Genomic DNA, 12,877 nt, shown 5'->3' on the forward strand with positions numbered 1-12,877 from the left:
GTCTGTGCCACAAATTGTCGTAAACGAACCATGACGTAGGTGGAGAGCCCCCCGCTGAGAGACCGCGCGGAGGTGCGACGCCTCTAATTTGCATATGAATAGCAGCGAAACCAGAGAGTCAACGGCCAGACTTGAATTTACTCACTCACTATTGGCTGAAGCCACTACATTTAAAAAAGAAAAATCCCTCGTGATTGGTTGGCAGATCACTGCAAACCAATCATTATTGGTCCCCCTGGCTCATTATAAATGTAAACCCCAATAATAATAATAAATATATAATTTATGTTGTAATAATTTGTTTCATATTAATGTTATTGTGCTATGATGTATTCATACCATCAAGGAATATATGGGAAAATTATACGGACCGTGCCGTTTATTCAAACAAGGGGCTTCATTTATAAGCATACAGCTGTTCATTCAAGAGAAAGGGCTTCATTTATAAAACACAGCGGTTTACTTAAAGAAAGAGCTTTATTGTTAAACACACAACTATGTACAGTGCAGCAGTAATGTCTCGTAATGTAATGTAGAGTTCGGCGTGCTCCAGGCTGCGAGAGCGCGGTGGCCGCACAATCCATCCAGACACCCCGTCAACAAAGCCGTCTTCCTCGTCAAACATGAGTTCAATGGTCGCGGACTTCCAAACGTCCACCTCATCCTCATCCAGCACTCTCTCGCTTCCAGCAACTGTAATACAATCCATAAAGACAATAAGCAACCTGAAAAATACTCACATTGACAAAAAACGGATCTAATATAATAAATCTTACCCTTTTTCTTCTTGATCGACTCCGAGCTAAACTTCGCAGTTTCCGCCTGCTATGTAACGTTAAGTTCAGGTTGTTTGTATCTGAAGCTCCAGCGTGTCGATTCATAATACGTCTTACAGGCAGCTGGAAAACAATTACATGAGACTGGTATTAATAAAAACAGTCACGTTAAAATTAAACAAGGAATGAGAAACACATTAGAAGTTACTTACACACAATGTCGTCATGATCAGCGGTTAAATCTGGACTCGCGGAAATCGCTCCAAGCAGATAAGAGCTCACAGCTTCGTTATGAGGCGAGGATAGTCTGTGTAAACAAAATGTGCAGTTTTAAGCTCGGATCTATTAACGCATCCATTTCCTTATACAGCTGAATAAAAGCATATTCTTTAAATCGTAACGTTACATACCCATGCTCTGGTTCATAGCGACTGCAGTTTGCCTCAGAGTTATGAAGACGAAGACAGCCTCCTGAAAATGAGTCCAAAAAGTTCGTCGCGTCCATGCAGAGATTGAGTTGAAGACGGTGTCCTGTCATTGTTGATCACGAAAAAGGAAAGCAGCAAAAAACATAAAAAAAAGTTTAAAGCTCGTCTTCTACGCGTCATGGCCATGACCTCGACCTCGCACCTCATTGGACTAGGGCTATAATAAGGAACGCGCCCGGGGCCAAATCTCTTTCTACGAAACGCGTGACTTATAATCGTTTCAACCTTCAACACGCCCTGTTTTCCGCTTCAACGCAGCAATTTTTTACGTGTGTCTTCTGTATGTGTAGACCCATGGTGTAGACACGCACATTCTGGTCGTGTAACAGGCATACACGCACAGTCGACGCACAGTTTTAACATGTTAAGAAGACACATTTGAACGTGTTTCTTAACGCGCACATTCTGTACATGTCGAAGTGTAATATTTTTTTTTAAAGCAGACTTACCTTTAGATGTAGCTTAGGCTACATACAGATTAATATAAGATATTAATTAATTGCTTAACTGACTACTGTGCTAGAGTAAAGTAGCCTAATGTTACAATGTATATTAAGTAAATGCTTAATATTATACAATTATTATAATTTATCTATATGGGTTATTGTTTGTTTTTTAAAGTTAGGCTATATATAATTTCTAAAAGTATAGGCTAATTTACACAGCACATATTTATAACTGAAAACACACACAACTTTATTCACTTTCACATAATAATGTTTTTGTAATTTGGTGTTTAGTTTGTTGTATAGTTTGTTTATACTGTTCTGTCTCTGTTTTGTTTCCAGGAACATCTGATGAGTGCTATAATAAAATGACTTCATTATATTTAAAATGTTTTGATATTCATTTTATTTATATTATTAATATTTTATTTACCCATAAACGTGTCTTTAGGAAGCCATAAGTTATAGAGACAAGAATAACTTTTGCCATTTAAATGCCACATTCATTTACTGAGGACCCATACAGCCAATGATCATGTGTGAAAACACTTATACATAAATTGATCACTTAGAAATCAAAACTAAGGTTTGAGAAAGAAAGAATATGCATACAACAAAATATATTGTTTCATAGCAGCTTCAGTAACAAGTTCAAAACAAATTCTGCTGTAAACCGGCTCTAACAAGCCAATATAGTGTCAATATTCAGCTCAAGTGACTTCAGTGTTGATTCAGTTCAGTTGATTTCAGTTCAACTGTAAATTCCTCAGTTGTGCATTGTGTGTAGTTAGATATATGCAAAAACTACATTTTTGGAAATAGTTAAAATAGTTTTGCACAAAGTGTTGCTTTTGCAAGAGATGTCTGATGTTTTGTGTGTAGAGTTACAAGAAATGGAGCCATATTTTCAGAAATTGTGTGTAAGCAATTAGATAAAACTGTAAATGAATCCAGTTTATTTTAGTTCAGGACTCATAGTCCAGGTGTTAGTAATCTGTGCTTAATCTTTGTTCCAGGCAACAATTTTTTAACTCACGATTAACTAGATTAAGGCCTACTCTTGGCATAATTTAAACCCTGTCCAGGAAACCACCTCTTGAAAATCTGCATTGATAATTCATAAAATGTGGTGTGAGCTCAATTTAAATGACAATTACAGAAAAACACAATCTGACTTAACTATAAACAAACAAACTTGTACTTTTCACATTTATGATTAATAGCCATTTAAAAAATCATTCACAGTGCAGGGTGGACAAATTAATGTTGGTATGTAAACTGTATGCTTTACTTGATTTATTTGTGTGCTTTGGTTCATTGTCTTGTTGCATCACATAACCTCTCTAAAGGTTGAAGACATGAACTGCTGTCCTGTATTTTTTTATTTTTTTTACATAACATTGGTTATTGCTAATGACATACAGAGTAATTAATCTACACTGTGAGCCCGGACAAGTTGAATCTACTTAAAAAATTGGAGCAAACTGGTTGCCCTAAAAATTTAGTAATGTGAACTAAAACGAGTACATTTAACTTAAATTTAAGTTAACATTTTAACTTAAACTTTAAACTTGTTTTAGTCAAAAAAATTCAGAACCTAGATAAAACTCCCCCTGCTGCTACTCTGATTTGCATTTGTGTAGCTCACAGCATCTTCATTTACATGATAAAGCCTCCCCTAGAATTAAGGGGAGGGGGGGTCATGGGGGGACAACTGCCAAGCAAGGCCCACGTCAATTTCAGACAATTTACGGCAGTTTTCGGTGTTGCCTGCAAATTGCCGTGCACAGTCGTAAACCTGAAGTTTCACGGCAATCTACAGTGTCACATACTGACGAAAATCCCACTTTTCATGCAGTGTCAGCCATCCCTAACGCCAGGGGAATCAGGCCATTGAGGACTACTAAACAGGAGTTTTGTGGACTGTGCTACCAGGTGGACTTTAATGAGGTGGCCCTTAAAGGTATTTTTGGTAATGGTCTTAGTGACATTTTAAATTACCTAATGCCTGATAGCAATTTCCCATGGACTACATCGACCATGCCCTGTTGCTAAGTGGGTCTTCTTTTACTGTGGGGACTGTGGATGAGGAACCCCAGAATCCCACAGTACCCTCCACAACAGCGAGTATAGTGACCACCTCTCCTGCTCCAGCCCACATCCAGGCTCCAGCCCATGAGCCCGCTCCAGCCCGCGAGGACTCCTGACCATGACCCCATAGTCCTGCCCAATAAATTTTTTTTGGGGGGCAAGGGGTACATCGATTGCTCCTGTCTGCCTCCTGCCATGTCTGTAGCTCTGTAGCTCAAGTCTGTAGCTCTGTACAGCCTTGCTTACGTTTGAATCTTTATTTTGATATTTCCTCTTTCTTCTACTGCTAAATATAAATTACTCATCACCATACATTGTTAAAAAATTGCCCATCACGTTAAATTTGACATCGCTAGCTTTTAATCTAAATCACCATCACACGTTAGCATTTCGCTAGCCTGTTAGCTTGTTATCTCTGCACCCGGGTCTCCCTTTTTCTGAGTTCATAAATTGGATTAGTAAATAGTGTCCAGCAAACGATTGTGGTAAGTGGTAAGTTGGATTAATCAAAAAACACGGTAAGTCATGTCTTCTCCTGTCATTATCACTTAAACTGCATGCCGCATGTTCAGTATAGGCTTCTCCGGTGGCGAACAGGGCTTCACATGTGATAAATGTAAGGAGATAGTTAGGCTGACGGAGAAGATTTCAGAATTAGAAACATGCATCCATACTTTATCGGAGAGTAGTGAGGATGTAACAGCTTTAGACATTGATTTGGATGCGAATAGCTTAGTGAACTCTGTACATTCTTCGGTTCCAGCTGCAGGGCCCTCGCAGCAGGGAAACTGGGTAACAGTGAGGCAGCATAGTCGCAGACCAAAGAACCGCTTTTCCGTTCCGGTTAGAACATCAAACAGGTTCTCCCCTCTCAGTGAAGCACCCACTGAGTATCCTGTTGAAAGTGCCCTAGTCATTGGCGATTCTATTACACAGAACGTGAAGATAGAGACACCAGCCACCATAGTCACTTGTTTACCAGGAGCCAGAGCGCCTGACATCAAAGCAAATTTAAAAGTGCTGGCTAAAGCTAATTGTAAATTCTCTAAGATTATTATTCACGTCGGCACTAATGATGTTCGACTTCGCCAGTCGGAGATCACCAAAATTAACATTAAAGAGGTGTGTGAACTCGCTAGTACGATGTCAGAGGCTGTTTATTGTTCTGGACCGGTCCCTGTAAAAAGGAGTGATGAAATAGTTAGCAGACTATCATCACTCAATGGCTGGTTGTCTAAGTGGTGTCTGCAAAATAACATAGGGTTCATAGACAATTGGAAAAGTTTTTGGGGCAGACCTGACCTGTTGAAGAAGGATGGCATCCATCCCTCCTGGGGTGGTCCCGCTCTTCTCTCTAGTAATTTGGCACATAGTCTTAGAACTAAACCTTGACTCACTATAGGACCCAGGTCAGGAGGCAAACTGGCTAAACCGACCGTCTGCTAGCTGTCTCACGTTACCGGAGTCAGATAAATCCCAGCACATAGAGACTCTTTCACCTAGATATTATCATTTAGAGACTGTGTCTGTTCCCCGAACTAGTAAATACAAAAAAAACATCAAAACCATTCAACAGTAAAAATTTAATTGATGTCCAACAAATAAACAAAAGATATAATACAGATGAACAATTGATAAAGCTTGGGTTGCTGAATATTAGATCCCTTTCCCCAAAAGCGCTTATTGTTAATGATATTATTACAGATAATAATCTAGATGTGCTCTGTTTGACAGAAACCTGGCTAAAACCTGAAGACTACATTACCTTAAAGGTCCCATGGCATGAAATTTTCATTTTATGAGGTTTTTCAACATTAATATGAGTTCCCCTAGCCTGAATATTGTCCCCAAGTGGATAGAAATGTTGATCGGTGTAAAACCGAGTTGTGGCTGTCTTTCTCTGCCTTTGAGAAAATGACAGGCCAGACTAGCCAATCCTGAAGTCTCCTGGTTTGACGTCCAAGCAGGCACGGTTTCCTCCCTTTCCTCCGCCCAGAGAATCTGGCACGCCCATGCAAACGCTCGTCGAGAGATCATTGCATCATTGCTTGTGAACGAGTGAACGCTGGCAGTTTCTCAGTGTTTGGATGTACAAATGAAAACAGAAGTCTTTTTTCAGTTCCTTCTGATCTGTGATCAGTGATTTCTGATGTGTAGCTAATTATTTATTATTCGTGCACACAATGCGGCTTCTCTCTCTCCAGACAGAACGGTGTTTTCGTGTTTTATATCTTGTGAGTCAGCTGGAAGAAAACAAAACTAGAGGTATTTCGTAATTCGTGGAAAGAGCACATGACCACATACAGAAAGGCAGTAAAAACTGCTAGATCTGCTTATTTCTCAACTCTCTTGGAAGAAAACAAACACAACCCAAGGTATTTATTCGATACAGTGGCTAAATTAACCAAAAATAAAGCTTCAACTTCTGATGATTGTAAACAGCACAGCAGTAATGACTTTATGAACTTCTTCACATGTAAGATTGATAATATTAGGAAGAAAATTTTAACCATGCAGCCGTCTAGTACAGTATCACATCAGACAGAGTATTGTAGTGTCACTGAGGAAAAATTACACTCATTCACTGCTATAGGAGAAGAAGAATTGGCTAAACTCGTTAAATCATCAAAATCAACAACATGTATGCTCAACCCTATACTGACTAGGCTATTAAAAGAGATGCTACCAGAGGTCATAGATCCTCTTCTTAATATCATTAATTAATCTTTGTCATTAGGATATGTACTGAAAACTTTTAAGTTGGCTATTATTAAACCACTTATTAAAAAACCGCAACTTGATCCTACAGAATTAGTCAATTATAGACCAATCTCAAATCTACCCTTTCTGTCAAAAATACTTGAAAAGGCAGTGTCTTCACAATTATGTTCCTTTTTAGAAAGAAATGGTATCTGTGAGGATTTCCAGTCAGGATTTAGACCGTATCATAGCACTGAGACTGCTCTCATCAGAGTTACAAATGATTTACTCTTATCATCCGATCGTGGCTGTATCTCTCTATTAGTGTTACTTGATCTTAGCGCTGCATTTGATACTATCGACCACAACATTCTTTTGAATAGACTCAAAAATTATGTAGGTATTAGTGGAATTGCTTTGTCATGGTTTAAATCATACCTATGTGACCGTTATCAGTTTGTAGCAGTAAATGAAGAGATGTCACACCGATCGCAAGTTCCGTATGGAGTACCACAAGGCTCAGTGCTAGGACCGCTACTCTTCACCCTGTACATGCTACCACTGGGAGATATCATTAGGAAGCATGGCGTTAGTTTTCATTGTTATGCTGACGATACTCAGCTCTATATTTCTTCACGCCCTGAAGAAACTTACCAATTCACAAGATTAACGGAATGCATAGCTGATATAAAACATTGGATGACCGGTAATTTCCTGCAACTCAATTCAGAAAAATCTGAATTTTTAATTATTGGACAAAAAAGCTCCACAAGTAGTAACCTAGAATACTCTCTAACACTTGATGGCTGCTCTGTCAAGTCCTCGTCGTCAGTGAGGAACCTGGTTGTGCTCTTTGATACCAATCTTTCATTTGAAAGCCACGTTTCTAGCATCTGTAAAACTGCATTCTACCATCTTAAAAATATATCTAAATTACGGCACATGCTCTCAATGCAAAATGCTGAACAGTTAGTTCATGCGTTCATGACCTCAAGGCTAGATTATTGTAATGCTCTACTGGGTGGTGGCCCTGCTCGCCTAATAAATAAACTCCAGCTGGTCCAAAACGCAGCAGCTCGAGTTCTTCTACAACCAGGAAGTATGACCATATTAGCCCAGTTATGTCAACACTGCACTGGCTGCCTATTAAACATCGCATACATTTTAAAATCTTGCTTATTACTTACAAAGCACTAAATGGTTTATCTCCCCAATACTTGAGCGAGCTCTTAACATATTATACTCCATCACGTCTACTGCGGTCTCTAAACTCTGGCCAGTTGATAATACCGAGAATATCCAAATCAACTGCAGGCGGTCGATCCTTTTCCTATTTAGCTCCGAAACTCTGGAACAGTCTTCCTAACATTTTTCGGGATGCAGACACACTCTGTCAGTTTAAATCTAGACTAAAAACACATCTCTTTACTGTGGCATACACTTAAAACACTTTTTCAATGAAATGATTGTTAGGCTGCATTAACTAGGTCAGCCGGAACCGGGAACACTTCCCATAACACCTGATGTACTCGTTACATCATCAGAAGAATGGCATCTAAGCTAATGATAGTCTCTCTGTTTTATCCCGAGGTTTACTGCAGTCAGCCGGATCCGGGCCGGATCCAGTTCAGATGGTGGACCTGCGCCCAGAGAAGACCAACACAGGACCCTGAAGTGTCTGCAGAGACCGTGATTAGACTCCCCCTGCAACTGCCTCATCGACACGGCATCCTCAATAAACCCGTCTCCGGCGTGTTGACTCCGATTGTTCGAATATTACAATTAAATAATACTTAAATCAATATGTCATCCTCAATAAACCCGTCTCCAGCATGTTGCCTCCTATCATTCGAATATTGCACTTTAATAATTATTTAATCAACATCATCCTCAATAAACCCGTCTCCAGCATGTTGCCTCCGGTCCCTCGAATATTCCGATCTATTATGACCTCTGACCTGTAAAGCTGCCAGAATAATAATAATAATAATCATACGCCGTTTGTTAATTGGTCAGAGGAGAACTGGCACCCCAACTGAGCCTGGTTTCTCCCAAGGTTTATTTTTCTCCATTAGGTCACCTAATGGGGTTTTGATTTCCTTGCCACTGTTGCCTCTGGCTTGGCGTGCTCAGTTGGGGACACTACATTTTTCAACTAAACATCGAAATAAATCTAATTAATAAACTAAATTAACCATATAAACTAAATTACGGATCTAATTATTGATCTAAAGCCCACACTGTCACTGTATGATAATTGAAATGAACTGATGACATCAGCGTTTTCTCCAGAATGGCTATACAGCTGAATAAAATTATGCTGCATTATTTTCCTGTTTAACACTGTAAAGCTGCTTTGAAATAATCTACATTGTTAAAAGCGCTATATAAATAAAGTTGACTTGACTTGACTTGACTACATTGAGGCCACGAAGGCCTCGCCTCTGTGGCCCTCTGAACTGCCGTTACCGCCATGGCCCCTTGAACTGCCTGATCCGCCATGGCATCCCACGCCTCATGGTCCAGGTCCGCCCACGCCTCATGGTCCAGGTCCGCCCACGCCACAGGGTCCAGGTCCGCCCACGCCACAGGGTCCGGGTCCATGTCCGCCTACGCCACAGGGTCCAGGTCTGCCCACGCTCCCAGGCCCGTCCTTGTTGCGCCTGGGTCTGTGTCCGGTGCCCCTGCACGGGCCTGGCCCACCATCCCTCCCCCAAGACCGCCCCACAAGACCGACTGTTGGTGTTTTGATTATGTTTGGGTGTCTGGGGCCGCATATAGAGGGGGGAAATCTGTCACAGGGTGTTTTGGTGTTGGTTCATGTTCATGTTTCATGTTAGTTTAGTTTATCATGTTCACTGTTATGTTTCTGAGTGTCATGTTCACTGTCTTGTTTCCTGGTCTTGTCATGTGACTCCCATGCCCTCATGTGATCTTGTGTCTTGTTCTGTCATTGGTTCATTGTTTGATCACTGTTCACAGGTGTCACTTGTCTTGTGATTAGTCTCTGTGTATTTAGCCCTCATGTTTGCCGTGTGTTTTTTGTCTGATATTGATCGTGTAACCACTGATGTGGACTCAGTTACACCCACTTTATTGACATTCTACTAACTATAAGTAACTTTGCAACTACATGTCAGCTAGCAGTTATTAGAGTATTACTGTCTGCTTAATATCTTCTAAATCTTTATTGTGATGCACCCCAACAGACATTCTACTGACTATAAGTAACTTTGCAAGTACATGTCAACTCATTCCACTAACCCTAACCGTCTACTAATATGCTAAGTGCGAGTTAGTTGCAAATGAATGATAGTTAGTTGATATGTAGTTGCAAAGTTACTTATAGTTAGTAGAATGCCTAAAATGAACAATCGAAATAATGTTGAAACCAAAATACATGTTTACCAAAATTGTACTACTTACTAACATGCATATGTTTATTTACATTTATTTTACGTCTACATGTAAACAGAAATGCAAAGTTTAGGATTGATATAAACAGAACTTTCAGAATCTGGATTCAATCAAATTTATGGAAATGAATGCATGTCAACATGTGAACATTACTGATGAAGTGATGCTGTACAATATTTCTCATGTACAAATAAAGACATTGCCACATTCCTTGTTTAATTTCCCATTCTGTAAACTTCACAGTCTGCAGCTAAATATTTTGCACACTACACCATTTACAGTTTTTGCCACATAGCAGTGGGTTGGTTAACAAAGATTTTACAAGTTTTCGCACAGCCCATATCAGAATTTCTATTTGAATTGAGCGCGAGGATACAGCGACCATAGATTCTTAAGTATAACTGCATGCTGTCCATTACATTGAAAGCCTCTCTTCTCTAGGAGACCCATTAATGATATTTCCTCCTCAGCCATTTTGAAAATGGGTCATGGCGTCATAAATCCCCCACACATCATGCAACGGAAAAAGTTCCCCACTGTTTTCCCTCTTCATTACGGCTCCAGACAACGGCAGGCGTGTACCGTGATGTTGCCACCATCTCAGCACTGAAGCTACGTGGCTAATGACTGCAATTACAAAGGTTACGCTTCTTTTGTCCCTCACAGCAGACGATTGATCTCAGCTGGCCTAATGTCAGGCTGTCAGTTAGGGGAGGGTTTTAGCCTGACAGCATGACAATGTGAATTGACAAGACTGTGGCTCTCACTCTATTATTTAAACAAACAACGCTTTGTTGGCCCTCCCACTCTTTTCCGACTCCTCTGTGTTTATCAACGACTTCACGGGCAGATGCCTGAGGTCACCTTGGTGTGTGTGCTGTTGTTATAAGTTCTGGAGGAGATTTTGGTTCTTTCATCTCAGCGTTTTTTTTTTCATAGGATGTCGAGAAGAGTTAGGCTGTTAATGGATTGAATATTCTGATTGGAAATTGGCAGCTTTTGTCTGTGTTTTTAACCAACCATGTTTCAAGATGCTTTAGTTTATTTAGCATGAAGTTTTAAAGAATTTTAAACTTTTAAAGAATAGTTTAACTTTAATTAGTGTGTAACTAGAGGAAATGACTAGAGGAAATGACTAGCAGTATGAGCACCATTTTCTCTAGTACATTAGAAATTGTTGCACCAATTAGATTAGAGAGGTTAGAGAGAAAACTAAAGCACCATGGTACAACAGTGCTACACATGTTATCAAGAGAGAAACTCGTAACTTAGAGCGTAAATGGAAACAAACTAATTTAGAGGTCTTTAGAATCGCGTGGAAAGATAGTATGTCACGTCATAAAAATGCCCTAAAAGCAGCCAGGGCTGAGCATCTCCGCAAACTAATAGAAAATAACCAAAATAATCCAAGGTTTTTATTTAAAGGTCCCGTTTTTCGTGTTTTTTTGAAGCTTTGATTGTGTTTACAGTGTGCAATATAACATGTGTTCATGTTTCATGTGTAAAAAAACACAGTATTTTTCACACAATTTACTTATCTGTATACTGCTGTTTTCACTGTCCTCAAAACGGCCTGAGAATTTCCTCGTTCTATGAAGTCCCTCCTTCAGAAATACGTAACGAGTTCTGATTGTGCCAGCGGTTCCCGTGTTGTGATTCGACAGCAGCTTAGCTCACGTTGCCCGGAAAGGTCACGCTTCTTACCATAACGGGGAGATGAACGCGCTCAAACTACAGCCCCTGAAGGCAAAACAAAGGTGATTTGACTCCGGGATGAAAATAACAGCGTCTGATGGCGACATGGCGACAAACGCAACCGAACCGAACCGAACGGAACGCAACGCTACGCTTCCTCTTCTCCACGAGGGAGCAACAAGACCACGCCCCCTTTTTCGCGTATTCTTGTGGGCGGAGGTTAGTCGACAAACTGCTCTACTACGTAATTAAAGTAGGAAATACCAGGATGTAGTCCAAACCGGCCGTTCGCTGTAGGCTTTGAAAGGGAACTTCTGTTAAATAAAATATCTCGCTTGGCATTGAACTTTGAGCTTTATAATTTTACAGGTATTATTTATGCTCTAACAGCAACTTTACACACTAACTAAAGTTTGAAAAATGGGATCACGAAGAACAGGACCTTTAACACTGTGGCTAGACTAACAAATAAACAAGCATCGCCTGAGCAAAATATTCCGTTACAGTTTAGTAGTAATGATTTTATGAATTTCTTCACTGAGAAAATAGAAAGCATCAGAAACAAAATTGTAAATGTACAATCTTTAATTATGTCTTATGATTCAACCGCAATTATCGCCCCTCAAGAACTACTACACTGCTTTACAACTATAGGACAGGAAGAGCTAAATAAACGTATCATTGCATCTAAACCAACAACATGTTTATTAGATCCAATACCCACTAAACTACTGAAAGAGTTGTTACCTGTAGTGGAAGAGCCTCTTCTCAATATTATTAACTCGTCTTTATCTTTAGCTCATGTTCCAAGAATATTCAAGTTGGCAGTCATAAAACCTCTCATTAAGAAGCCACAATTAGATCATAATAACCTAGCAAATTACAGACCAATTTCAAATCTTCCATTAATTTCTAAAATACTAGAAAAAGTTGTGTCCGCTCAATTGTGCTCTTTCTTGCAAGAAAATGATATCTATGAAAAATTTCAATCAGGATTCAGGCCGCATCATAGCACAGAAACTGCGCTCGTTAAAATCACAAATGATTTACTTCTAGCTTCTGACCAAGGCTGTATCTCAATACTAGTTCTACTCGATCTTAGTGCTGCGTTCGATACTATAGATCATAAAATACTATTAGATCGAATTCAAAATTACACTGGTGTTCAGGGACAGGCATTAAAATGGTTTAGATCGTACTTATCAGACCGCTACCATTTTGTCTGTCTAAATGGGGAAAAATCAAAGATAACGTCAGTAGACTA

At 39.8% G+C, this 12,877-nt stretch overlaps 1 long non-coding RNA gene across 1 annotated transcript; it reads right to left on the bottom strand.

Annotated features, from left to right (window-relative positions):
- Positions 1-461: 461 nt before the first annotated feature.
- On the bottom strand, positions 462-1,413 carry LOC307139371. The gene is made up of 4 exons (XR_013818120.1): positions 1,187-1,413; positions 989-1,083; positions 777-899; positions 462-693 (listed from the first exon to the last, which is right to left on the bottom strand). It is a non-coding gene; the product is annotated as an uncharacterized lncRNA (long non-coding RNA).
- Between the last annotated feature and the right edge of the window lie 11,464 nt (positions 1,414-12,877).

Source organism: Gobio gobio (assembly GCF_949357685.1).
Source record: "Gobio gobio genome assembly, chromosome: 16".
Taxonomy (NCBI): domain Eukaryota; kingdom Metazoa; phylum Chordata; class Actinopteri; order Cypriniformes; family Gobionidae; genus Gobio; species Gobio gobio.